Source organism: Arachis duranensis, chromosome 9 (assembly GCF_000817695.3).
Source record: "Arachis duranensis cultivar V14167 chromosome 9, aradu.V14167.gnm2.J7QH, whole genome shotgun sequence".
Classification (NCBI taxonomy): Eukaryota; Viridiplantae; Streptophyta; class Magnoliopsida; order Fabales; family Fabaceae; genus Arachis; species Arachis duranensis.
In genome coordinates, this window is record NC_029780.3 from 107,799,750 (window position 1) to 107,825,764 (window position 26,015).

At 35.9% G+C, this 26,015-nt stretch overlaps 1 long non-coding RNA gene and 1 pseudogene across 1 annotated transcript; both read left to right on the forward strand.

The window, feature by feature from the left end:
• Window positions 1-4,732: 4,732 nt before the first annotated feature.
• LOC107466825 (uncharacterized) lies at window positions 4,733-5,340 on the forward strand. Its single transcript, XR_001587816.3, has 3 exons — window positions 4,733-4,818; window positions 5,065-5,124; window positions 5,260-5,340. It is a non-coding gene; the product is annotated as an uncharacterized LOC107466825 (long non-coding RNA).
• Window positions 5,341-10,890: 5,550 nt separating this feature from the next.
• On the forward strand, window positions 10,891-11,396 carry LOC107466803 (seed linoleate 9S-lipoxygenase-2-like; annotated as a pseudogene).
• The last annotated feature ends 14,619 nt before the right edge of the window (window positions 11,397-26,015 follow it).

The following is a 26,015-nucleotide window of genomic DNA, read 5'->3' on the forward strand; positions in this document are numbered from 1 at the left end:
TATGTTATTTTAGATTTTAAATTAGAAATAGTTATTAGAATTTATTGGTATATTGATAAATAAAATTGTGTTTATAAAATAATTTTACAGTGTTATATTTCAATCCTAATTATTATATTATCTCAAAGATTTTGTAAAATTGCTATATTACTAGTGTGTATTTTACTCTAACCCTAGTTCTAGAGTCAGCCATACATACACAGACACATAGTAACACACGCGTAGCTTTTTCTTTCTTTCCAAAAATACACGTTCTTTTTTTCCCTATAACCTAATGACTCATAACCTCACCTCATTCATCAATACACACACAGCAGTAAAACAGAGAAAAAAGAGCGAGGGCTCGAAGGAGAAGAAGAAGGAAGATAGGAGAAGGAGGGAATGTCACTGACGAAAGATGGAACTGCTGCCGCCGTCACACGTCTCATCGTTGCTATCGCCATAGAGGAGATAGCGGAAGGGAGATTGAAGTTGAGAGGGTTGAGACAAAGAACGATGAAGCCATCATCGTCGAGCCACGATCGCCGCCGCTGCTGTCGTCACACCCATTGAAGATCTGTTACCTATTGACTACAATATATGAAAGATCATTGTAAATTGTCCTCAAGTTCTTGCCAGGACAAGTGTTGAAGGAGTGGTGACTCCAAAAGAAGAGGCCGAATAGAATGTTGAAGACAAGAAGAAAGTGGAGTTAAATGCCAAAGCCATCAACTTGATGCACTGTGCTATCAGTTTCGATGAGTATTGAAAGGTATCTAGATACAAGACGGCAAAAGAGATTTAGGATAAACTCCAAGTCACACACGAGGGTACCAAACAAGTCAAAGAAACAATGATTCATATGCTACGAAAAGAGTATGAAATGTTTTCCATGAAGGATGGAAAAACCATTGATGAGATGTTTGAGAGATTCTCAATCATCATAAAAAAAACTTGGATGCTATGGGTATGACTAACACTGAACAAACTCTTGTGAGAAATGTCCTTAAAAGTCTTACAAAAGAATGGGAAACAAAAGCTACTATAGTGGCCGGGAGTAATAACCTGAGTCTTTTATCATATAATGAGTTGAGAAGAAAACTTCTACCATATGAAACCACACACACCAGCCAAGACACAAAGAGAAAAGGAGTGATCATAAAATCAAAAGTTGAGTCATTGGAGGGTACTTCCAATTATAGTTTTTCAGATGATGAAATTATCTTTTTAGCTAGGAGATTAAGAAGGCTAATGAGGAGTAAAGGTAAGAACAAATGCTCGAGTTCAAAAGAGCAAAAGAGGGATCTAAGTGAAGTTATTTATCATCACTGCAAGAAGGTAGGACACTTCAAGTTCAACTTTTCTATCTCAAAAGAGAGGATAATACAAAAAAAGAAAAAGAAAAGAAGAAAGTGCTTATGACTTTATGGGAGGATCTGGAGAATGATTCTAATGAGGATAAAGAATCAGAATATGAATCTCAAGTCTGTCTTATGGTAGGATATGATCAATTAGATGAGGTAAACTACTTTGACTTATTCATTGAGGATTTACATGTTATTATTGATGACCTTACAAATCATTCTGAAAAACTGTTGAATAAATACAATAAATACAAATCTAAAAATAAAGTTTTGAAAGCTGAAAATGATTTTTTGAAAGAAAACGTGAAGGAAATCGAATGTGCTATTGATCTTGTTGAAGAAAACAGATTTTTAAAATCTAAAACTAAAAAATTTAAAGGAAAGCATTCGGTTGACGCCTCACAAAAACTCATTACTAAAAATGAAAGATTGAATAAAATGATTAAAAGTTTGAATAATAGTTTAGCAAGATTTGTGCATAACTCCAGCAACTTAGACAAATTATTTGTTAACTAAAGACCATTATTCAAAAAATCTGGTCTTGATTATTTTACTAACAATGATATTGTTAGTTTTCTAGAGTTACTTACCAGCATCAAGCAATTAAAAAAATCCAAATATTCTCTTTTCTAGAGTTACTTAGTTTTCTCTCCCTTCTACATTCTTTTCCATTCATACTTATTTTAAATTAATTAAGAAATTATCTATTTTAAATTCGAGTTAAATCTCAAATTGGTTTTTTAAATTGACGTCATGTACCAAAATCATCTTTGAAATTCCAATTACACTAATTACATCTCTTAAATTGACAAAAGTGTATCAATTAGTCCCTGATTTATTTTTTGTTAACGGCTTACTGACGTGACTTGATGACGTCTGTTAGTAACACATATCACTTCATGCATGGTTTGATCACGTGTAGAGGTATAATGATGGGTCGATCAGTAATATATTGTATGCTAGTGTGGACGGTTATCTCAGTGTCAAAATCCTATTTGATTACATGTCAGTTTGTGCTACGTGTTGCAATATTATTTATTTACGTGTCATCCACTATGTCATCATTATAGATCAGATGCATTAAATTGGTCCCTAATTTTATATTAAATGACTCATTTTAGTCTTTGAAATTTAATATCGTACACCAAATTAGTCCCGTCACAAATATTTTTAACATGAAATCAAGAATCTACATACATTTTTTCATCAATCGTATAAATTTTTTTATTAAATAACACAATTATTGTTACGAGGCATACCTGAAATTGGTTGTATGTAAATGGTCTAGACGAAAAAGGTCAGAGAAGGTAGCAAGGGTGCTTAAAATTTCTTCACATCAGCTTCAAGATTGCAGTTGAAAATATATGCAAGAGATTCTGATGGCTAAGTCAACAAAATTTCAAGCTAATCTTTGTGAGAATTGGGTTGAGAAATGCCTGAGTATAGTTTATTTCTACCCTAATTGCATTGGTAGTTAGCCCACATCGCGTAGTTATCAGTATTAAATTATTATGAAAAATATGTATGATTAAAATTAAATCTTAAAAATATTTTATCAAAAGTATTTGTATTTGAAAATATGAAAAAATAGAATTAAAATTAATGCATTTAAAAATATTAAAATTTTGAATTCATAAAAAACGAGAAAAACTAGTGAATGGATTAATTTAGGGGATGGAATTCAATTTGAGAGACTAAAATGAGTCATTCAATATAAATTTAGAGATCAATTTGATGTATTTACAATGATGACATAACGAATGACATGTGGATGAATAATATTATGACACGCAATACAACCGTTCACATCCGCATGCCATGTACGCGTATGTGTCATTAATTAACGCATCATCGTATCATTACATATGGTTAAACCATAAAATGACACATGTCATTAATAATTCACGTTATCAAGTCACGTTAGCACGTTATTAATAGAAAATAGGCAAAAGACTAACGTGGTACACTTTTGTCGATCTCAATCGTAAATAGTACAATTAGAAATTTAAATACAATTTCAGTGTACGAAGGCAGTTCGAGGACCTCTTTAGAAATTACCGCTTTCAACGGGGAGTTTCTTTACAACTCCAATTTATATAAGGGAGCCACTTCCATCAAGATGGCAAAATCATCTTTTTTTAAAGACACCTTATATTTACCAATTATCTATTAACATGTGGTATAATGATTAGATCTGGTTTAATATAGTTGGTTTTTTTATCAAAATTGGTAACCCAGACCGATTTATATAAACCGGACCGAGTTTTCAACAAATTTTTCGTCGGTAAAAAACAAAAAAATTCACAAAGTTTACCGACAGATACTAATATCCCTCGGTAATTTTGTCGATAAAATTAAAATTAAAATTTGAAACTATCGATGACAAAAAAATCCCTCTGTAATCTAGATCTTCTAATAAATCCCTCGAAAATTTTAATTAGGTCCAGTCCTGATGAAACACGCCATATTCGATGATGAAACTTCATTCAATGCAAAATCATTATTCATCTTCTCCGATCATTCGTTTAAGCTTGCTCTCTCTCTCTCTCTTTCTCTCTCTCTGATTCGAGTTGAAAATAGGGCAAAACTGTGACTTCTCGATCGCTTCTGCTTTGTCGCCACTCGCGTCACACGCGCTCCCTCCGTCACTACTCGCTTGCATGAACTCCTTCCACCGCCGCTCGCTTGCATGAGCTCCCTCCTCTGCTGCTCGCGTTGCACGAGCTCCCTCTGTCGCCTATCAGCTTATGTCTCCCTCTGCCGTTCACAGCCTCATCGAGTCATCGTGTCACCAGATTTGAAACCTACATGTACGTCTTTATCTATTTTAGATTCTGGAATTGCTATTGATCTATATTTTTTTTGTTGAATTCAAATGTTCATACGTTATTGTTACATCTAAAACTCGATCTTTTCCACTTTCGTTTTGTTCATACGTTGTTTGAATTTTGCATTTGAAGGAATTATAAATACCAGTTCATGAAATGCAATGTGCTAATTACATAGATTGAAATTACTCTATGACTTATTAGAATGAGATTATCAACAATAATTTTGTGCCCTATCAATATCATAAACCATCTCATAAATCTAAGTACTTTGACAAATATCAGTTGATGTTAATAAACTGTGTTCTTTGTTTCAGCTTGCTCTAGGTGCTATAAATTCAGAGGTTCTTCTTGGAAAGTATGAGCTTTAAATTATTTACATGATTTTCATATGCAGTTATTAAAGAACGAAAAGAAAAGGATCCAGATGTTGAGATTGCAGTTGCTTATTGAGTTCTACTTTCTATTAACCTTTTAGTCTACATTCATCTATATGGTTGTATTGAAACTTAGCAAATGCCTTTTCTAGTTATCAGTCCCCTGACAAATGCATTGTTTGTGTACAAGGTCCTCATAAGATCCAAGGAATTGGTCTTGGCTTCATCCCTGGTGTTTTGGATGTCAATTTACTTGATGAAGTTATCCAAGTAAGTCATCTATTTTTTAATTTAAATTTAAATAATGTGTGTTTAGTTTGTGTGTGTGTGTTTGTGTTTTTATGTGTAATAATCTGATGCAACTTTTCCTTGGAAATACCAGAAGGACCTTAAATCATTACATAGACAGGGCCAGGAGTTCTGATAATTTGACCTAGCAATGTGATGTGACAGTCCTGTGTACTTTTTTTTCACTCAGGGATTGATGGTGACACATAATATTATTTGTTTTTGTAGATTTCTAGTGAAGAAGCTATTGAAACTGCGAAACTTCTAGCATTGAAAGAGGGTCTGTTGGTAAGTTCCCCTGAAAAGATATTTCAAAGGGGATCCCCCTCCAAATTTGTTTAGATGCTAGCCTTTTCTACTTGCATGATTTAAAGAGAATATTTTTTAATGTTATTCTGTGTTTTTGATGAACATGAATTGCAGGTGGGGATATCATCTGGTGCTACTGCAGCTGCTGCAATTAGGATTGCAAAGAGGCTTGAAAATGCTGGAAAACTCATTGTTGTAAGTTTGCACTCATTCTGTTTATCTTGTATTAAAATGCAGTTATTATAGCTGTCTTCTTAATTGGTTTTCTTGAATCAACCTCCTACTTTCCTCATTTTATTGAATAAGAATTATTAAGAATTGAAGCATCCTAGGAGGATAGTGCTGAAATTCCTGAAGAATTGAAGCTTAGACTGGCATACAAATAATCAAGGAATAGTTTTTTATGGTAAATCTATTAGTTTCAAGAAAAACCACTCCAATTTACTTGAACTCGAAGATCGTCTCAAGAGCAGCTACGACTACGTTCAAGGTGCTTCTTACTTCCTCTTCTCGCTCCTCTTTCCATTTTTACTTTGAATTTTTTCCTTCCTTTGTTTTGTTGGATTGAGAATTTTCTATTTTTGGGAATTAGCTCCGATTTTGAGGATGAAGAGGATAGGAAGAAGAAGAAGAAGGAGAGATTTTTGCTCCTATGCCGGATTCTAGCTTCAATAAAGATGATTTGTATCCTTCTTCAATTTTTGGCTGCTGAACAATTTTTAACATAGAATTGAAAAAAATGAAAATAAAAAATTCTATAGATGAAATAGTGAAATTATGTTGATCTGCCACCCTGAATGATACCAAAATCAATTCACATATGATTGTGTTTTATATTTTTCATCCATTTGATTTATTTCTGTACTTTGTTTTTAGAAATTCTATATTAAAGCTATGAAACTGAAAAAATTAGATGACGATATGATATTTTCATCCCGTTTGATTTTATTGGTGTTGTCCCTTAATCCACTTGCCTCTATTGCCATTCTTGTTGGCTGTGAGAATTTCATGCATATGTTTTGGTTCCAACATTCTTCATTTTCTGGTTAAAGATATCGAAAACAGAATTTGAATGTCTTCTTGGCTACATGAAGGGTATAGTGACGTGGGAGGTGAGGTTCTTTATGTCTAACTAGATGTTTCTTTACAATTTATATGGATTATTCTTCTTTAGTGTTATCACCAAACTATTAGTTTCTTATTGATTTATATCTTGAATTATCTAGTCTCATTGTATTCTTTGAATACATAGCTTTAGTCGAGGCATTTATTTTATTATTGGTTATGTTGTTTGAAGGCTTCTGGTTAGTTTTCTAGCCTACAGTTAATGGCTAGGCTAGGTGCTACTCTCTTATCAGGAGCCCCTTTTTCGGTACAAAAAAGATTAGTGGTTTGGCTGTATGGCAGGCTGGTAGGCCACTAAGTCATGGCAATGGTATCACCATGCCCCAAGGAGTAGCAATGGCTTACAGATCAACTGCCAACCTACAAGAAATCAAGATCAATGAGGGAATGCTGTGCGATCATAACTGTTGAGCCAATCCTCATTGTCTCTTTATTTGTGGACCCTTTTTGTTAGAGAGCATATACTATATTCTCACAGATAGTTTCCTTTCATTTGTTTGTTTTAAAAATTAATACAGGTCTGAAAAAGCTTGAGTCTCTCAACATTGCATGCTGTAAATGTATTATGGATTCAGACATGCAAGCAATCTCATGTATTGATCATAAGGCAGCGTGATTTGTATCATGGTTAAGATATTATTTGAAAGTTATATCCCCCTGTCATGTTTTCAATTTTTGAAAGTACAAACTTTTTTTTGTACCTGTCTCTAATCAAACACATCCTAACCACACACTACCTTATGGCCTAGGTCATATAGATAAGGTATCAAGGATATTCAGGGGACATCCTACTTAAATTTTTCATCCTGTATGCAACAATGCATTAACTTCCATAGCCTGTAGGCAGCAATTGTTATAATGGTTGATTAGCAGAGTTTTTTTTCTTCATGCTTTTAGATGAAAGTGTTAGATATGGTCTCCGTTTTAGTTGACTGCAATACTTATGTTTCCATGTATTTTAGCTTGGTGATACAACTTTTTGTACTTCTAATATTGCATGATTATATGTTCTAGAAATATGGCTCACATATTTTTCATCCTTGTTGAAGAATAGTTCATATATGATCTGCCTGATAGACTTAACAAGTGCATCAAATCGGAAGCTTATGCAGATGCAGTTAGGTTTTACATTAGCTATCCTTCCAAACATGGCTAAGACTTAAAAGTATATAGATTACAGTTAACTTAAAATCTCTACTGTTTTATTGGAAAGGATAACTGATGCTATAATTAGACTTTTCCCCCCTCTAACCAGGGGAAGCTATTTTTAAATTCTGAATCAATACAAAAGAGAGCTGAAGCTGCAGTGCTCCTTAAGCAGTTGGAATATCCGGTTTGTTTTGATTTTCTTTATATTAAAAATTAGCCAAAACTTATCTCATTTTTATCATTCATTAATCTTTAGCCAAAACTTCAAAATATTATTTGCTTATTCATGCAGGCTAAAGAATGTGGCTTCAAGAATTGGCTTCTTTGTACAGAGAAATTCTTCGAAAAGAATTTGATTTATCTAAATCAACATGTGTGTTTACAATTCCAATAGAGGTACAATAGTTGTCAATCTTTGTTCTAAAGTACTAGTTAAGGGTGATCATGATTGCAACTATACATTTTGAGAACATTGATAAACCCCATTTGTACGGTTTATCTTGTATTGATTTTAGGGGATTTTATGACCTTTTACCCACATTTATTCAATGAAATAGCATAGTTTTGTGATTGTCTCCTAATTTGTGCTTAGATGTGAAAACATGCTTTCTAGACCTTAAATTAGCTAAATTCAATTCACCTTTGATTCCACTAGATGCCTTGATATGTTTGTTAGTGATTTCAGATTGAAAAGGCTAGGAATGGATCAAAGGAGTAAAGAGGAAAGCATGCAAAGTGGAGAAATCATGAAAAGTCAAAGAAGTTCAACTTGCCCATGGACGCGCGCGCGCACCTGGCGCTCGTGCGCACCTGCGAATCACCCCATGGATGCGTACGCATTCTGTGCGCGTACGCGTCGGTGCCGTTTTATGATTTTTTAATGAAAACGTGGCCAACGAATTCTGAAGGGTTGTGGGGCCCAATTGCAACCAACTTTGGTGCCAAAGATGCTATTTAAAGCCAAGGATTGAAGAGAAAAGGAGATTCCAATCATTCACACACATTAGGATTAGTTTAGAGTTAGTTTCTAGAGAGAGAAGCTCTCTCTTCTCTCTAGAACTAGGATTAGGATTAGGATTAGTTCTTAGATCTAGGTTTTAATCTTTGCTTTCTTCCACTTCTATCTCTCAATTCTTGTTGCTACATTCTTCTTCTTCCATTCCTTTGTTGTAATTTCCTTTATGTTGTTCTTATATTTTATTATAGATCTAGTATTGTTCCTTCTACATTCTTCCAATTCAATAAGAGGTAATTCATACTAAATGTGTCTTCTTTGCTTTTCTATTGTTGATCTCTTGTTTTTGTAGTTGTAGATTCCTTTAATTCTTGCATTAATAATGTTTACTTCTATTGCACTTTATGTGCTTGTTGAAATGTCTCTTTTAGTTTTAGTATAGATTTTGTTCCTCTTGGCCTAGGTAGAGTAATTAGTGACACTTGAGTTATCTAATTCCTTTGTTGATTGATAATTGGAGAGATTGCTAATTGGTTTGGAGTGCACTAAAGCTAGTCTTTCCTTGGGAGTTGGCTAGGACTTGTGGCTTAAGTCAATTCATCCGCTTGACTTTCCTTTATTTAGTAAGGGTTAACTAAGTGGTAGAAATGAACAATTCTCATCACAATTGAGAAGGATAACTAGGATAGGACTTCTAGTTTTCATACCTTTCCAAGAGCCTTTTATAGTTGTTAGTTTATTTTCATTGTCATTTACTTTTCATTCTTCTTATCCAAAACCCCAAAATAACTCATAACCAATGACAAGACACTTTATTGTAATTCCTAGGGAGAACGACCCGAGGTTTCAATACTTCGGTTTATAAATTTAGGGGTTTGTTTTAGTGACAAACAACTTTTTGTATGAAAAGATTATTGTTTGGTTTAGGAACTATACTTGCAACGAGAATTCACTTGTGAAATTCTAAACCGTCAAAAATATAATCATCAAACATCCCTTGAGGAAGTTAAGAGTGATCATGAACTCCAATTGGTCCCGCCCATTTTAATAGAATGTGTCCATTTGCATATGTTTGATGTTTACTACTCTGTTCAGAACTTGTATGAGGATTAATTTTATAGTAGGCAATATGCTCTTTATGTGTCCATATGGTTCACTGTAATTTTCTAGTTTGTTGTTCTTTTTTATTTGCACACACCAAAAAGAATAAGAAGAGAATGTTTGTTGCAGAAAAGAGCAAGGAATTGGCCACTTGCCAGGGTCAAAACAAAGCCTTCAAGTTAACTGAGGCTCAAAAGTATAAGGCCATAGAAGAGGTATTTATGTTTTAGTCTATGTGTATTTCAGTTGCTAGTTAGCGATTAATTACTAGAAGAAAATCCAGGAATGTGGTTATTATCCATCATTTGTTGTATGACTTTGTAGTGAATTATGTAATACATACTACACTAGCACCTGCCCTTGGCCGTCAACTGAATCCAATTAAAGGCATAAAAAAGCAGATAGAGGAAAAACATACCAAACGGTGTGTGAAGTTGAGAGGGTCTGTGTGAGTGTTTGTGAGCAGGAATAATCATATATATCAGAGAGTGAAGAAGAAGAAGAAGAAGAAGATGGAAATTAAAGGGTTTATGAATTGAGAGTAGAAAGTTGTTGTTTTAGTTTTTCTTTCTGGAGTAGTGTGGAAATTGTTGAAAGTGCAGTGAAGAAAGAAAAAAGCCTGTAAGAGAATCCAAGAACCAAACATGGTAAAGCTTAGGAAGTGAGAATCTGCATAGAGATTCATTCACCTTTTTTTTCTTCTCTTCTTTATTTTCTTTCTTTTTTAAACCCTTTATTTCCCCATTTCCTTTTCAATTTTCTCTCTATAGTTTGCCTACTCTAATATTCAGCTACATAGGGAGTTATATACTAAGAGAGAAAAACAAAAGAGAATAAGAAATGCGTGTGAGATAGGGAGAGAGAGTTTTGAAGAAAAATGGTGTCTTTTTATTATTTTTTTAATTATATTTTTTATCCTAGTACAAATTTGCTTAGATATTTTTTTAGTTTCACATTTGCATGGAAAACGTGTTCAAACAATAGATGCAATAAACACTATCATAGAGTCATAAGATTTATTTCAGAGAAAAAAAAGGTGCTTGATTTAGTCTTTGTTTGAGTTTGTGTTCAACCATTATTCATTCCCCTTATTAATAATTACTAGTGTGGTGTAACTCTTCATTCAATGATAAACATAAACTGATCTTAGTAACATGTTTTATATTTTGGATGATTTAGAGGAATAGCAGTGGAGGATTCATCTTCTCCTTATGGAATTCATCTTGTAATAGAAGACTACCCTTATGCTGTTGATGGACTAGAGATATGGTTTGCCATTCTGGGTTCAAGATTATGTCTCATTATTCTATCCAACAGACAATGATCTCAAAAAAGACCCTGAACTCCAAAATTGGTGGAAAGAAACTGTTGAGGTAGGTCATGGTGATTTGAAAGATAAGCCATGGTGGACAAAGATGCAGATAGTTAAAGAGTTAGTTGAATCATGCACAACCATAATATGGACGGCGTCGGCGCTCCATGCAGCCATTAATTTTGGACAGTATCCATATGGAGGTCTTATACACCGTCCAACACTTAGCAGAAGATTGCTTCCTGAACAAGGCACTGCAGAGTATGAAGAGATGGTGAGGAGTCACCAAAAGGCTTATCTGAGAACAATTACACCGAAATTAGAGACTCTCATTGACCTTACAACCATAGAAATCTTATCAAAGCATGCTTCTGATGAGGTGTATCTTGGAGAGAGGGATAATCCACATTGGACATTTGATTCAAGAGCATTACAAGCATTTCAGAGATTTAGGAACAAATTGAGTGAGATTGAGGAGAAGCTAACAGAAGAACAAAGATGGGAGACTGAGTAATAGAATTGGGTCAGTTGAATTTCCATACACTCTGCTTCATCCTACTAGCAATGAAGGGTTGACTTTTAGGAGTTCCAAACAACATCTCTATCTAAATGCATGGAATAATATAATGAATAATAATGTGTGGTGTGTTTGTAATGTGCTCGATTATATTTGAATAATCTATTTCTGGTTTCCAATAATTGTATTAAAACAGTTGCTTGTTTATAATACTTTTCTTTTAGTTTGATAATACGATTAATTTGTTTATTTTTTGAAATATTATAAATATTCAAATACAAATTAGATAAAAATTTGTATTTATTAAATTTATATTTATTTTGTATGAAAATAGATTTATTTTGCAGTTAAAAATCTTTAAAAAATTCTATTTTATCTTACAGACAGATTTACAGACGGATTTTATGTCTGTATTTAGAGTTTGGAGTGGTTTTCAAGACTCTAATTATCGAAGGAAAATTCGTCGAAAAATCTGTCTGTAATTATAGACAAAAAATTCGTCGAAAAATCTGTCTGTAATTACAGGCAAAAAATCTGTCGAAAAATTTGTCTGTAATTACAGACGGAAAATCCGTCAAAAATTTTTCTGTAATTACAGACGAAAAATCCGTCGAAAAATCCGTCTGTAATTACCGACGGAAAATCCGTCGGAAAGTTCGACGCCTAAGGGAAATGGATGGAGAATTTACAGAGGGAAAATCCGTCGGTAACTGGTAAAAATCCGTGAGTAATTTTCCAACGGAAAAAATCCGTCGGTAAATAATTTCCGAAGAGGCTTTTACAGAGGGACAAAATCCGTCAGTAATTTCGTCGATAACCAAAAATCCATCTGTAATATAGACCAAATCTGTCTGTAAATCTGTCTGTAATAAGCAATATTCTAGTTGTGAAACTCGAGCTCTCTCGTCTCTCTTACTGTGGCTCACCGACTCTGGCACTCAAGCTCTCTCCCGCTCTCGTTTTCAGCCTCTCTCATTGTCTCCGATCTCGCACTCAAGCTCTCTGGCGCTCTCTGGGTCGTCAGTCTCCACGGTCTCAAACTTAGTAAATCGATACCGAGTTCAGTGTACTTTCTAATTAACTTCAGTTCCCCTATCTATACTTATTTTGATAGGATTGGGTAGGATTGGGTTAGGATATCTTATATAATTTCTATGATTCCATTGTTTGCATATGCAGCACCAAAGCAGCACTTCAAAAAAATGATGGAGAATTATTGATAAGGTCTCCAAGCTCTAACTGCTATCTTACTGATCCAATGAGTATAAAGTTCAAACTTTACTTTTAATTTATCACTCTATCACATGTTACATGACACCTATCTCTAAAAAGGTATATTTTCTTTTTTCTGCTGCAGAAATCGTCGGTTGTTAGTTGACAGATCCAACAAGCAGGACGATTATCCGCACATTGCTGCATGCACCTGCAAGTTTCAAGTTGCCTTTGAATGGAGAGGGACTTTCTTTAGGGCGTAGTGAGTTATTGCTTTTACCCCTCCCCTCTTCCCTGTTTCACTTTACTAAATTCATGTATCTTAGCCATAAAGAGTTATTGACAAGCAAAATTATTATTTTGCAAATGAATTTTCCTATCAATTCTTGAACGTTGCTGCTTTGTATCTAACGTTTGTAAGCAGTAAGATATTTCCTTGTCCGATCAAATATTTGCTGCATCGACAGAGCAACACACAACCACGAGTGAACAATATGCAACCAAGCATGGCTTAGTTATTTCCCCTTTTTATTCTTTTTAAGTGACTGATTAATCATTCAGCTAAGCAATACAATGCCAAATCCAAATTAGGAGGAATATAGCGTAACTAAACAACAATCAAATCAGATTTTTTATTTTATGGAAGGATTAATTAAATTAGAAGAGTTAATAATGATGCAATATTATTTTGGCAATTTTATTTAGTTCAAGTATACACTTAGGAAGTCTTCGAGAATTTTCTTGTTAGACATTAACTTTCTAACGTTTTCAATAAACAAAAATAGCTAAAATAATACTAATAAAAATTTTCTAAAGAACAGAGGAGTTGGAACTCACAAATCAGGACCAGCTTCTTCTTACGTTAAGCTGGCTGATGGCAGGGTGGAAGCTGACGGTGGGGAGGAAGCTGACGGCGAGACTCGAAGCAAGAAGACCACAACGACGATCAGTCCCAGGACCTGCTGCTTCTGCCACCTGCGAGGACGAGCGCCAGGGAAGGAGCGCGACTGAGAGCGAGACGGTAACGGGACAGACTGCGTGACAACGACCAGTTCCAGGACTTGTTGCTTCTGCCGCCGGTGACGACTAGCGCAACTGAGTTCGAGACCGTGGAGACTGATGACCCAAAGAGCGCCAGGGAGCTTGAGTGCGAGACCAGAGATAGTGAGAGAGGCCGAAGACGAGAGCACGAGAGAGTTTGAGTGCCAGAGCCGGTGAGCCAGTGAAAGATACGAGAGAGCTCAAGCTCATTGACACTGAAAAAGGGACAAAAGAGAAAGGGGATAGAATTTTCAAATTTAAAATATATATATATATATATTTAATTACTATACCACATGTCAATAGATAATGAGTAAATAACCATTTGTACACACGAAAGATACAAACGCTGACAAATGTAACCATAGAAGTAAGAAACTCACCTTGTAACCACGGAAGATGACCTCCGTGTGCCAAAAATACCCTGACCTTGGTTTCGCACTTAGTCCGTTAATATCCGAACCTACTTGGCAACAAAACCACTCCAAACCTATCTACGTGTAATCGAACGTATACCTCTACAAAAACTGAAACCCTAGCATGCCTTTCTTGTTCCTTTCTTCTCCAATGTTTATCCTAACCCAGAAATTGAAATCATTTCATTTTCGTTTCTTCTTTAAACACGAACACTGACAAAGAAAAATCCTCTAACCCCTGGCCATGTCTCTGCGCAAATGTAACTCTGCTATAAGTAATGTAAGTTGCAGCAATACTACGAGTTCGAGGAAGAAGAAGGAAAAGAATCTTGATGGGAGATGCTTTTGTGGACTGGAGGTTGCATTAATGGAATCTGGCACAGTAACAAACCCAAATAGATGGTTCATTCGATGTCCTCTCTGGAAGGTAATGGCTTAACATCTTTTTTTTTCTTTTTTTTTTGTGAAGGTTCCATTTTTTTATTTTCGTTGACAGTTGGATGGGTATGGGTATTTTGATTTTTCAGACAAGAGACTGCAAATACTTTATGTGGGTGGATGAGATCGAAGAAGGTTGGGAAGGTCTTGCAAGATCATTAGCTAAAAGAAATACAGAGCATTGTTATACAATATGTGAAGATGGGTTGACAAACACTGCAGTTAAAAAGGAGAATCAAGAAAGCTTCTCCATGATTGCAAGGAAAATGAAAAAACTCAGGGGCGAAGTTAGAACAAGTAGAGTGTTGCTTGTAACTATAGCAGTGGTGGCTGTGTTTTGTTTAACTTGTAATTTGTATTTAGTGATGAAAATATAGGATTAATGTAATCTGGAGATTGTTGTTTATGAACATTGTTTGTTGTTAAGAATGACAAACTAGTTTGAACCAATTCAGTTTGTTATATTTGATAGGAGTAGTCATGAATGATTAATTAGATGGCATAGATAATCATGTGTATTTGCTTTATTTGACTAAACAGGTCTTGTAAGATTAATGAGATGCTGTCTAAAATGTGCATTTGTCATGTATTAATTCTTGTGGTACAAAACTGCAACACAAGTTTATAATTCTATAACACTGTCTTTAAAGGTTAAAACAAACTTCAGCTTGTGATACATTGTGGATTCATAGAGAAACACAAAAGTGTAGTATTTGTTAAAAAGTACCTCATATTACCAAAATAAAATTAAAGAGTCTATAGACTGTGCTCAGAACATCATAACAACAGAATAAAATAGAAGAGTTTATCATCTCTCTTGATCACATGAAACATACCAAAGCCTAAAAGTCTAATTCAGATTAAAACAAGATTGAAGAAGTACATCAAAATAATTGGTTTTCATCAACTAAACAACTATGATTTTGGAGTTGAGTTGCTGCTCCCGCTTGAAACAACATTACCGGGTCCACTAGAAATTCCTCTGCCTCTGACCGTTGTTCCTCTGTCTCTAACAGTTGCACCAGGTGTAGGCATAAACTACATAAAACGTATGGTTGTTCCAGCACTAGCACCTTTCATTGTTTGAGGTGTAACCATTGGTGTTGTTTCTGAGTTAGTTGTGGGAGGGTTGGTAGAGGGAGGTCTGGTAGATGGTGGAACAGTTGGAGGAGGTCTCTTAACACTTCTCCTTTTAGCGGGCTTTTTTATTATTGTAGGGTTCGGTGGGGGATTTGGTTGAGTTTCCTAGAGTTGATACAAGAAGCAATAGATTGGTGATTGCATAATGTTACATAGTTAATGACAAATGAAATGAAATGGCACTTACAACTGCAGCTTGTGGGGCTGCTAAACCACTTCCCTCACTAGTGCCTGCTACTGTTGCCTCAGCATTTGTAGCTTCCAAAGTTTTCTCCCAATACATTTCTACCAAAACATCAGGATCTTCATCCCCCGCATTTACATGCTCCTGAGGTGCACCACTCCCAGTAGCCATTGCTTCTTTCCTCTTTTTGCAACGTCTCTTGTTGTGACCCGACTACAATTGAAATAGGAAATTGTAATAACATCATTTTAATTGCAGACAATATAGTTACATGCACATAAAATAGGAAATTGTTATAATGTAAATTGCACAATGATTAAAGAAGATACCTGCAGACAGTATTTGCAGACAATAGTTCCATATTTTCTTTTTGTTCTATGAGGGTCGGGGATCTCAGTAGGACCATCATTTCTCTTGTCTCTCTTAAGGGAAGGTCTCCCAATGGGTTTCTTATAGTGAGGTGGCAGAATAGGCAACGTATCTAGCTTCTCCCAAAACTCTTGGCTTGGAACTGGAAGCATTGAATATTGATAGGTTGCATTGTATGCGCCCATCGTTAGCCAGTTATGGGCAAACTCCTCAGGTCTTCTGTTCTGATAAGCTAGGGCAGCACATACATGCCTGCATGGTAGGCCAGTTAGTTGCCACACTCTACAACTGCATGTTCCCTTGCCCAAATCCACACTAACTTTTACCGGTAAATATTGTACTTCGTACACATTTCCAGCATCATCTCCAGTTGGCAGAGGTCTCCATTTATTGCTTTCTCTTTTCTCCCTCTCATGTCTACTCTGTTGTGTAGGGGTTAATCTTCCGTTGTATCCAATTAGTGCTTTCTTATTTCGTGCTATAATTCTCATGACATAGCATCTAACTTCTTCAAGCATGGTGATGATGGGTTTTCCTCTCATCTTCTTAACATTACTATTAAATCCCTCGCAATTATTATTCGTGTAGTTGTCCACCTTTGGGTATTCACTAAAATGAGCCCTACTCCATTGCTTGGGTTTAATCTTGTCTAGGTATTCCCAAGCTCGAACGTTGATTTTCTTAAGCCTTTCCATGGCAGCATCAAAATCTTGGGTAGTGGTCGCCTTGGCACATGCCCACATACACATTTTCATTTGTAAGTCATTCTACTTTTTTCTATAATTTTGCCATATATGCATGGCACAAAATCTGTGGTTGACTCCTGGATACATCTCTGATAGGGCAGGTATTAATCCCTAACAACACAAGCATATATAACAATTAAACCAAAAATACTAGTTAAATAACAACACAGATGATTAATACATATCCAAGTAATTCAAGAGAAATACAACTCAACTCAATATTATGTCACACATAATTAAATAAATAATAATTTTAACATATCATTTTATCTCAATTTTTATGAGTTTTCAAGAGTACGTATCACTGTGTACTCCTCCCATGTACTCCTCAAATAGAGACAATAATTTAAATTTATACAATCATATTTAGTATTTTTGCTTCTTTTTTTAACTGATACAACAATATGTAGAACTTGTAAGAGGTTGAATAACAACACAGATGAATAATACAGGATTCAAACACAAAAATTCATTAATCCCTAACAGGTTTTTCAACTCCAAATAATCACTAACAATTCACTCATCATTAATCACTAACAGAATATATGAAGAATATTTTAACTTACTAAATTCTTAAATGTATTAGGTACCTTTTGCATATCTGACATGAAGTTAAATCCATTTGCTCTGAAATCTCCAATGTCCTCTTCTAGTATCTCTAAAAACCACTTCCAACTGACTTTGTTCTCAGACTCAACAATGGCATAGGCAATAGGGTATATGTGGTTATTTGCATCTTGACCTATGGCGGTAAGTAGCTGACCCCCAAAGTACCCTCTGAGAAAAGTCACATCTAATCCTATAAATGGTCTGCATCCTCCAAGAAATTCCTTTTTACAAGCTTCAAAACATACATATATTCTAAGAAACAGAGGGTTTGAATTAGGTTGTGGATTAGTGTGTATCCTCACTGTGGACCCCGGGTTAGTCTTCAGTATCTCATTTGCGTAATCACGGAGCCTAGCATATTGAGCAATCTCAGAACCCTCTATCCTCTCCTTTGCTTTGCCCATCGCCCTATAGATTTTTCTTTCATTAATCAGCACATCATACTCATTTCTGAAAAATTGGTCAGCCTCCCTTACTGTCAGATTTGGTTGGACTCTTATTCTCTCTTTTAATTCATCTACAACCCATTTTCTGTTAGCTGACTTATAATGGTTATCTCTGCTGCAAGTGTGTTTATTGACAAATGTCTTGACTTGATAACTCAAGGGAAATGACCTCTTAGCACAATATATTTGCCACGAGCATTCCTCATCATAACAAATTGCTTTGCTTCTAGTTGAGTCACATCGAGGAAAGAATATGCTCCTTCCAAGGTTGATGTTAAACTTTCGAACTGCCTTCCTAAAATGGCTGAGAGTTTCAAACTCCATCCCCAACTCCAACCAAACTTGGCTAACAGGAGCATCAGCATTGCTTTGAGGAAAGACTAGAAGCTGATCAGCATCTTCATCACTTGCTATGCTTCTCAATTCTTCGGATTCATAACAATGGTATCCAGCATTTTCATCCGAAATTTCTTCTGACTCAACAGGCACATAGATGGATGGAGGCTTGTCAGGATCAGGATTGTGTATGAAGGATTGTCCAGTTGGGGGAGGCCTTTTTGCTGATCTTCTCTTGCTCACCTTAGGTCTTCCCTCAACTTGCTCATCTGTGTTGGTCTGATTGTTCTGAGGAGTACTGTTAGTATCAGATGGTGGGACTGGGTCTGATTCAGGGTTTGATTGTAAAAGTGGGTTTCTATATGGCTGTAAAATGTATTGGGTTACTTGTTCAGCTGCTTGGGCCTCGTTCTCACTAGATAATGAGACAAAAACTGCACTTGGAGATGTTGAACCAGCAGTATGTATTGGTTGCTGCTCTTCTTCAATGGGATTTTGTGAAGGCTGTGATTGATTGGAAGGTGCCTCATCTGGTTGCACAGGTGTTGTGGGAGGCTGAGATATCTATTTTGCTGGAGATATTTGTCGGGCCACATTAACAACATCCTCCTTTTGGGACTCAACCTCAATCTGACTGCTTGCTTCATGGACCTCTTTCCTATTCTGGACCTCACCATCCATAAGTCTTCTTCTTGGAGTCTTCTTTGGAGTTGAATTTCTCTTAGCACAAGTCTTTAATCTCACCTTTGATGGAGTAATATTCTCTTCAACAATAACAGGATCATTTACAGGGTGCTCTATGTATAAGTAAATTCTGTTACCATTCTTCACAGTAGCCTCATATAACTTAACTATGTCCATATCAACCCTTAATAATTTCAACCCATTATCAAGCTCCTTACCAGGTTCTAGCCAATAAAAATCAGTAATGGATGTATATCCAATGTCCCTTAGCAAATCATTTATGAAAAATCCATTGAGAGTATCCACGTTAACCCTCTCAATCTCTGTTACTTCCCCACCAGCATACCCAAGCTTCCCACATGGACCTCGCTCAAATCTCCCCCTATGATTAATACACAGAGTAATATGCACAGTGGCCATCCCTGCAATCAATACAGTATAGATATAAGGTACCATCCCATGTAATTACAGACAACAACATAGCAATTGAAAATCTAACCCTAACCCAAAAATTCTGAAAACATTATAAGATGGAAAAACTGGTAATCACATACCTCTGTTCTCTATAGAGTAACGATGGTGGGCTATGGATAGTAGACAACGAGATGCATACAACAATGGTGGACTACGGATAGTGTGGACGGCGAGATGCAGACAATAGTGGCCTGCGGGTGGTGAAGCAACGACTTGATTAAACTGGAGAAATATCTCTGTTGCGAAATGGAGGTGCTCCAGTCTTCTTCTTCGATTTGGAATGGCAGTGGTGAGTGGTGACAACAATGGAGCTCTGCTAGGGCACAGAGAGGGTGTAAGAATTTTTTTCTATTTCTTAATAAAAAAAAGGGTTACACGTAAATAGGTTTGGAGTGGTTTTGTTGCCACGTAGGTTCGGATATTAACAGACCAAGTGTGAAACCAAGGTCAGGGTATTTCTGGCACACGGAGGTCATCTTCCGTGGTTACAAGGTGAATTTCTTACTTCTATGGTTATATTTATCAGCGTTTGTATCTTTCATGGGTACAAATGGTTATTTACTCATAGATAATTGATAGATATAAAGTATCTTTAAAAAAAAGAAGATAATTTTGCCATCTTGATGGAAGTGGCTCCCTTTATATAAATGCTGCAATTTTGTTATTAAAGTAAAGAAGCAAACTGAGTTTTGGGTTTCACACCTTGTCGACTCAGTAGGAGACCAACAAACCTACATTGAAGTGCTCAAACAAAATAAGAACTCAAAGTTCAGCACCACACTAGCTACTTAACTAGCTAACTTGTAGTCTCAAAGCCAAGACTTAACATTTCTATCAAAGATGCCTGCCCCATATGTTGACTTAAAGATCACAATTAACAATGGAAGCTGCAACCAAATGTATAAAGTGACTGGAACGAAGGCAAGCAGGGTGACGGGAATGACAATCCATGATCGGCCTCGGAGCATTAGGAAAAGAGCGGCACAAAAGACAGCCATCATGGTTGCAAGAGAGAAGAACATGGTGGAAAGACCTATTATCAATTTTGTAGGCAGTGACCTGAGAAAATCATCTTCTACATAGCGAGAAGTGAGGAGCCCCAGAAACATAAGCAGCGAAGTTGTGGAAGAGAAGAGTGACAATGCATCTGATATTATAAACAACATAAATAGGTTTTTATGCAAAAAGATTGGTATCCCTTGTTCTGGTCATTGCCACCTGAAAGCAGCAGCAAAGGTTATCGTAGCTACAAGGGCTGCAACAACACTACAAGAACTAGATGTTTCTTTGGTCCATTTCTCACCTTCTTTCACCAAATCCTTATGTTCTGTCGTGAATACCTTTCTAGCTGTCATGCCTTCACTGTTTACACGTTCCTTTGTCACAGGTGGCGTAATACTCTCCACTTCCTACACATATATGTACATACATATCGACGGGTGAGGTTAGGTTGTGTTTGTTTGTTGAGATATGGACACTAATTATTAGACATGATAATATATGTTTATCGTTTATTTGGTGAGACACGAATTTGAATAGATACGTTGGTATATAAATATATATATAAGATACATGTATTTAGTATTTTTCTTAAACTGAGTCACGGAAACATAATACATAAGACACAAAATTTGACCTTTTTATTTTTAATTATTTTTAAAATCATCAATGTATAAGACAATGCAAAAGACGTAGAAAATAAAATTGACATTTGATTTATATGTATTTTTTCTATGTATTTGTATATGTGTCTATGTCTCTTAAAGATACTAATCAATTCTACTAGATAACAAGTAATCTATCAAAAAACTGTTGAAATGTTAACATTTGTTATTGTGTATTGTTATAATGATAGTAATGACATTTTTTGTGCTAATTATAAAACAGCTTACAATATATATAAAACTAAAATAGCTTATTTGTTAATAAGTTGGAGCAGCTAGTAAAAAAAATATTTAATAACAAAAAAAAATTAACTAAAAATGGTTAGAATTTATTTATTTAGTATTTATTAATTTTAATAATAATTAATAAATATTAAATAAAATAAATTTTAATTTTTTCTCTAATACTATCAAAAGAAAAATACCATTTTTAGAGGATTTTTAAAAAAAATAAAATAATGAGATAAGATTAGAATTAATTTGACCTCTAAATTCTTCTTAATAATCAATTTAGTCTAAACTTTTGAATTATAAATTAATTTAGTTATTTTGTTAGTAATCTAATAATTAACTTGCATTATGATCTATTGATGATTAGTTGATACTTAATTATAACGAAGATATAAAATTTAATTTAGTCTCTCAATGGACGAAATAGTTCAGTACATTAATGACCTAATAAGTTAAATTAAATATCTTAATAATAATAGAGTAAATAGTTAAATTAATTTTTTAAAGATTATTTATTTTTTAAATTAGTTGTTGAAAAATATTTTTAATTAAATTCGTCTTTTAAAAATTTTAAATTGGTCATTTTAGTCTTTTAGTCACTTCCTCGCGAATGACGTCAAAATTTGTTGACATGATATGTTAAGTGACACCACAATAAATATTTAGTAGTCCTAATTGGCAGCTAACATGATAAGATTATGAAAACAAATTAAATCAACCCCAAATTGAGTAATTTCAATGCCTTAAGCTCTCCTTAGTCCTTTCTAATTATATTTTGATTTGATCTAATTTCATAAACTTATGATGCTAATAGTCAGTTAAAACTCCTATACATATGTTGTAGTATCACTTATTGTGTCACGTTAATAAATTTTGACACTGTCAACAAAGAAAATGACAGAAGGACTAACGCGATTAATTTAAAATTTTTGAAATACGAATTTGATTAAAAAAATCTTTTAAAAACTAATTTATAGAATGAGTAATCTTTCAAGAACCAATTTCATCATTTATCCCTTAATAACAATTAGGTTATTTAACTTTAATCATGGAGCAAATTAATTTTCATTTCGTAAAATAATATACCTTAAACCATTGGAGTTCTCTTGGATTTTTTTCAATAATAAAATAAAAAAATTAGTATTCTTTTAAACATGATTTTTGGACTTTAATTTTTTAAATACAATTTTTTTGTGCATTTAAGCAAGTTTGCCAGACCCCGACGAACTCTATAAAAATTGGCAAATTCGCCTAATTCTGATTTTATAGAGTTCGCCTAACCCCGGCTAACTCCATTCAAGTTTTTTGAAACACGCACTTTTAATCCATATCGTTGTCTAGAAAATAGTATATAGATTTACAAACAGTATATAGGAGTACACAAAAATACATGAACAACAAAAATACACGGAAAATAGTTATTTTTTTAAATTTATAATTAAAAAATCCTTGTTAAATATGACTTATTCCTTGTTCCTATGTATTTTTAGAGACAATAACAATAGTTGCCATTGTTAAATATGGCTTATTTTTTTAATTTATAATTAGGGTTTTTTACTAAAATAAGCTGTTTGGGTTCAAAATTACCTGATTCCCCTGAAACAAATTCTGCAACGTGATTACCCTTTTTGTATTATTATATAAATCGTCCTAGGTTGCATAAGGTTGTATAAAACATGAATCATCTCAGCCTAGGACGATTAATGCATTAACTTGTAAGCCAAATTAAACGTAAATCGTGGCAGGGCCTATTGGGTTACAAAAAAAGTATAAATCGTCCCAGGGTTGTAGGTTTTACGTGTTTATAGGCTAAATCACACTGGGCTGTGACGATTTATACATTATTGGGACCCTCTTTAGCCTGGGACGATTTATGTGTTAGTTTGTAACACTAACTGGGCTGGGACGATTTATGCCCAAGTTAGTAACCCTAAGGACCCAAGGACGAGTCACATTTGCAATTGCTGCGGCGTAAAGGGTGAGAGGAGGTTTGGGAGCCACCATTGTTCACCGGAGAGGAAGTTTGGAGGGAGAAGTGTTTCGGGTGTGGGGACCAGCCGGTGGCGGAGGTGCAACTGGTGGTGGGCAGAGGCGTCTGAGTGGCACAGAGGGTGGTGGCAGTAGGCCGCCAGTGGCCGGCTGGTGGAGGTGGAAATCTGTCCGGCGGTGATAATGGCCGCTAACCAAGGAGATATGTACCGCCTGAACGGCATTGCGCATGTTGCCAAATTTATAGATCAAGAGGTAAGTTTTTGAATTTTGTAATGTTGTTGAGTCGATGCCATGGGTATGTTAAGTACATTGATATGTTGGATGATATAGTATGTTGGATGATATTGTATAGGGTGAATATGCATCTTAGAATATTTTTTTATTATGACGTTGCCGGATACCATGTTTAGTGATTTAGTTAGTTTTTGGTCTAGTATAAGACGTTAGAAATCAGTGTTCTTAATAGATTATGGAATTCGCTCATGACTGGGTGATGGTTCTGATGGCAGAATGATTAAAAAATTTGTTGTTGTTACTATTAATAGCTGAACAGGACCAGACAGGACCGGTTCGGGATAGACCGGACCGGACCGAACCTGACCGAACCTAACCGAACCAAACCGGTTAGGTGTGGTCAAACCCGGAGTAAAATGGTTTAAACTGATATCACTCGGTAAGACCGGTTCAATCGAACCGCTTGAGTTTCAAATTTTTTTAGAAATGTTGAAGTTGGATAATAAGTGAAAATATGTATTTTTATTTTTATTTTTAAAATTTTTTATATAATTTATTTTTTAAATAATATAGGACCGGGTCAATCGGTTCAACCGGTGAATTATCGGTTCAACCATTAACCCGGTGACTTGATCGGTTCGGTTCTGCATTTTTTGGTTATTACATTATATTGGTAATGTCGAATTGAACATGAAATGTTATTATGAACATATCCATTTTGATGCCATCTGTGAGTTGGATATTTGTCTTGGACTAAGTTATTTTCTATGTGTGTCTGTATAAGGACCCGAATTAATGATGTGCTTATGTATGCGTATTTTCAGCCAACCCGATGCGTTAGGAGCGTGCATCGGCAACAGAAGATGATACTGCATGATCGTATACTCCCGTACTTAGATCGTGCCAACCTATTACATGTTGCTCGGTTGAATGATTATTGGTTCAAGCTTGATGAGCCGCTGATCAGTGCTTTTGTGGAGCGATGGCGTCCCGAGACGCATACATTCCACATGCCATTTGGGGAGTGTACCGTAACACTGCAAGATGTGGCATACCAGTTTGGCCTTCCTATTGATGGTCATGCTGTGAGTGGGTGCCTCAGCGACTTTGAGCAGTTGATTGACGGTGGCAAGGCTGCATGGGTGTGGTTTGGAGAGTTATTTGGTGAACTCCCACCGGATGACTGCATCGATGACCTCACAGTTTCTTTTTCTTGGTTCCAGAACAAGTTCAGAGTATTGCCTGCTCAAGCGTCAGAGGAGACGGTACAGATCTATGCACGGGGTTACATTATGATGTTGTTGTCCACTGCGCTGTTCACGGATAAGTCTGGTGCCAGGGTACACTTACGGTGGCTCCCGTATGTTGCAGACCTCGATGGACTCGGCAAGTACAGCTGGGCTTCGGCCACCTTATCTTGGTTGTACAGGTGTCTCTGTAGGGTTGCAAATCGGAATGTAAAGAACCTCGCTGGACTATTGTCACTACTACAGTCTTGGATTTTTTGGCGTTTCCCGGCATTCAGGCCTAGAGGGTTTGATGCTATTCTCTGGCCGCTTGCTGCGAGGTATATCATTTTGATGCATAATCATTGTCATGCACATGTTTGTATCATATTTTATAAGCTCACTTCTGTTCGCTTTGTAATGGAGCAGGTGGGGTCGGTTTCTTTCGTCGTCGGATGAGAAGGGACCCCGTGTGATTGCTACCCAACACAGATTAGATAGGCTGACTGGCGATGATGTAAGTTTGAATGTCTATAATGCTATTCACTGCATTTCTATTTTCATATACTCGGTTGGGGATGTTGACTGATTTCCATGTTGCAGTTCATTTGGATGCCATACAGCAGTCTTGAGGTGATCCAAGTAGTGCATCCTGACATACTCCGGCCTGACCACACGCTTTTATGGAAGTCGACCACTGCGTTGATATACTTTACGTCAATAGAGTGGCATCAAGTAGATAGGGTTTTATCCCAGCTCGGGGGAGTTCAGCACATCCCAGAGCCAGCCATCAACATTGACTTCTTGTTATCGAAGGATGGTAGAGGAGCCACTAGGTGGTTTCTTGAGGTATTCGCCATATGGCATCAGTGTTGGGATGAGAGACGTCAGAGCGTGCTTTCCTTTCAGTTGGTTCCAGACCCCCATCCGTCTGCTGAATATCTTGACTGGTGGTTTCGTGTAGCACGTAGGTTTCTTTCCCATGATCGTCTACTTATGGATCCTCGGGCGGGTGGAGTTCCCGTAGATGCTCCAGTTCGGGGTCATGTTGCTGCACCTGCTAGGTAGCAAGGACCAAATGTGCCTGACAATAGGCGGAGAGCGACCCGTGAGCGTGTGGGGACTCGATACAGCCAGCCTGTTGGGGTAAGACATGAGGATGTTATTAGGATGGATGAGGATCCAGAGCATCACGATGATGATAGCGGTGGTGGAGGTGATGATGGTGATGACAGGGGAGATGATGGTGGGATTGGCCACCAAGGTCAT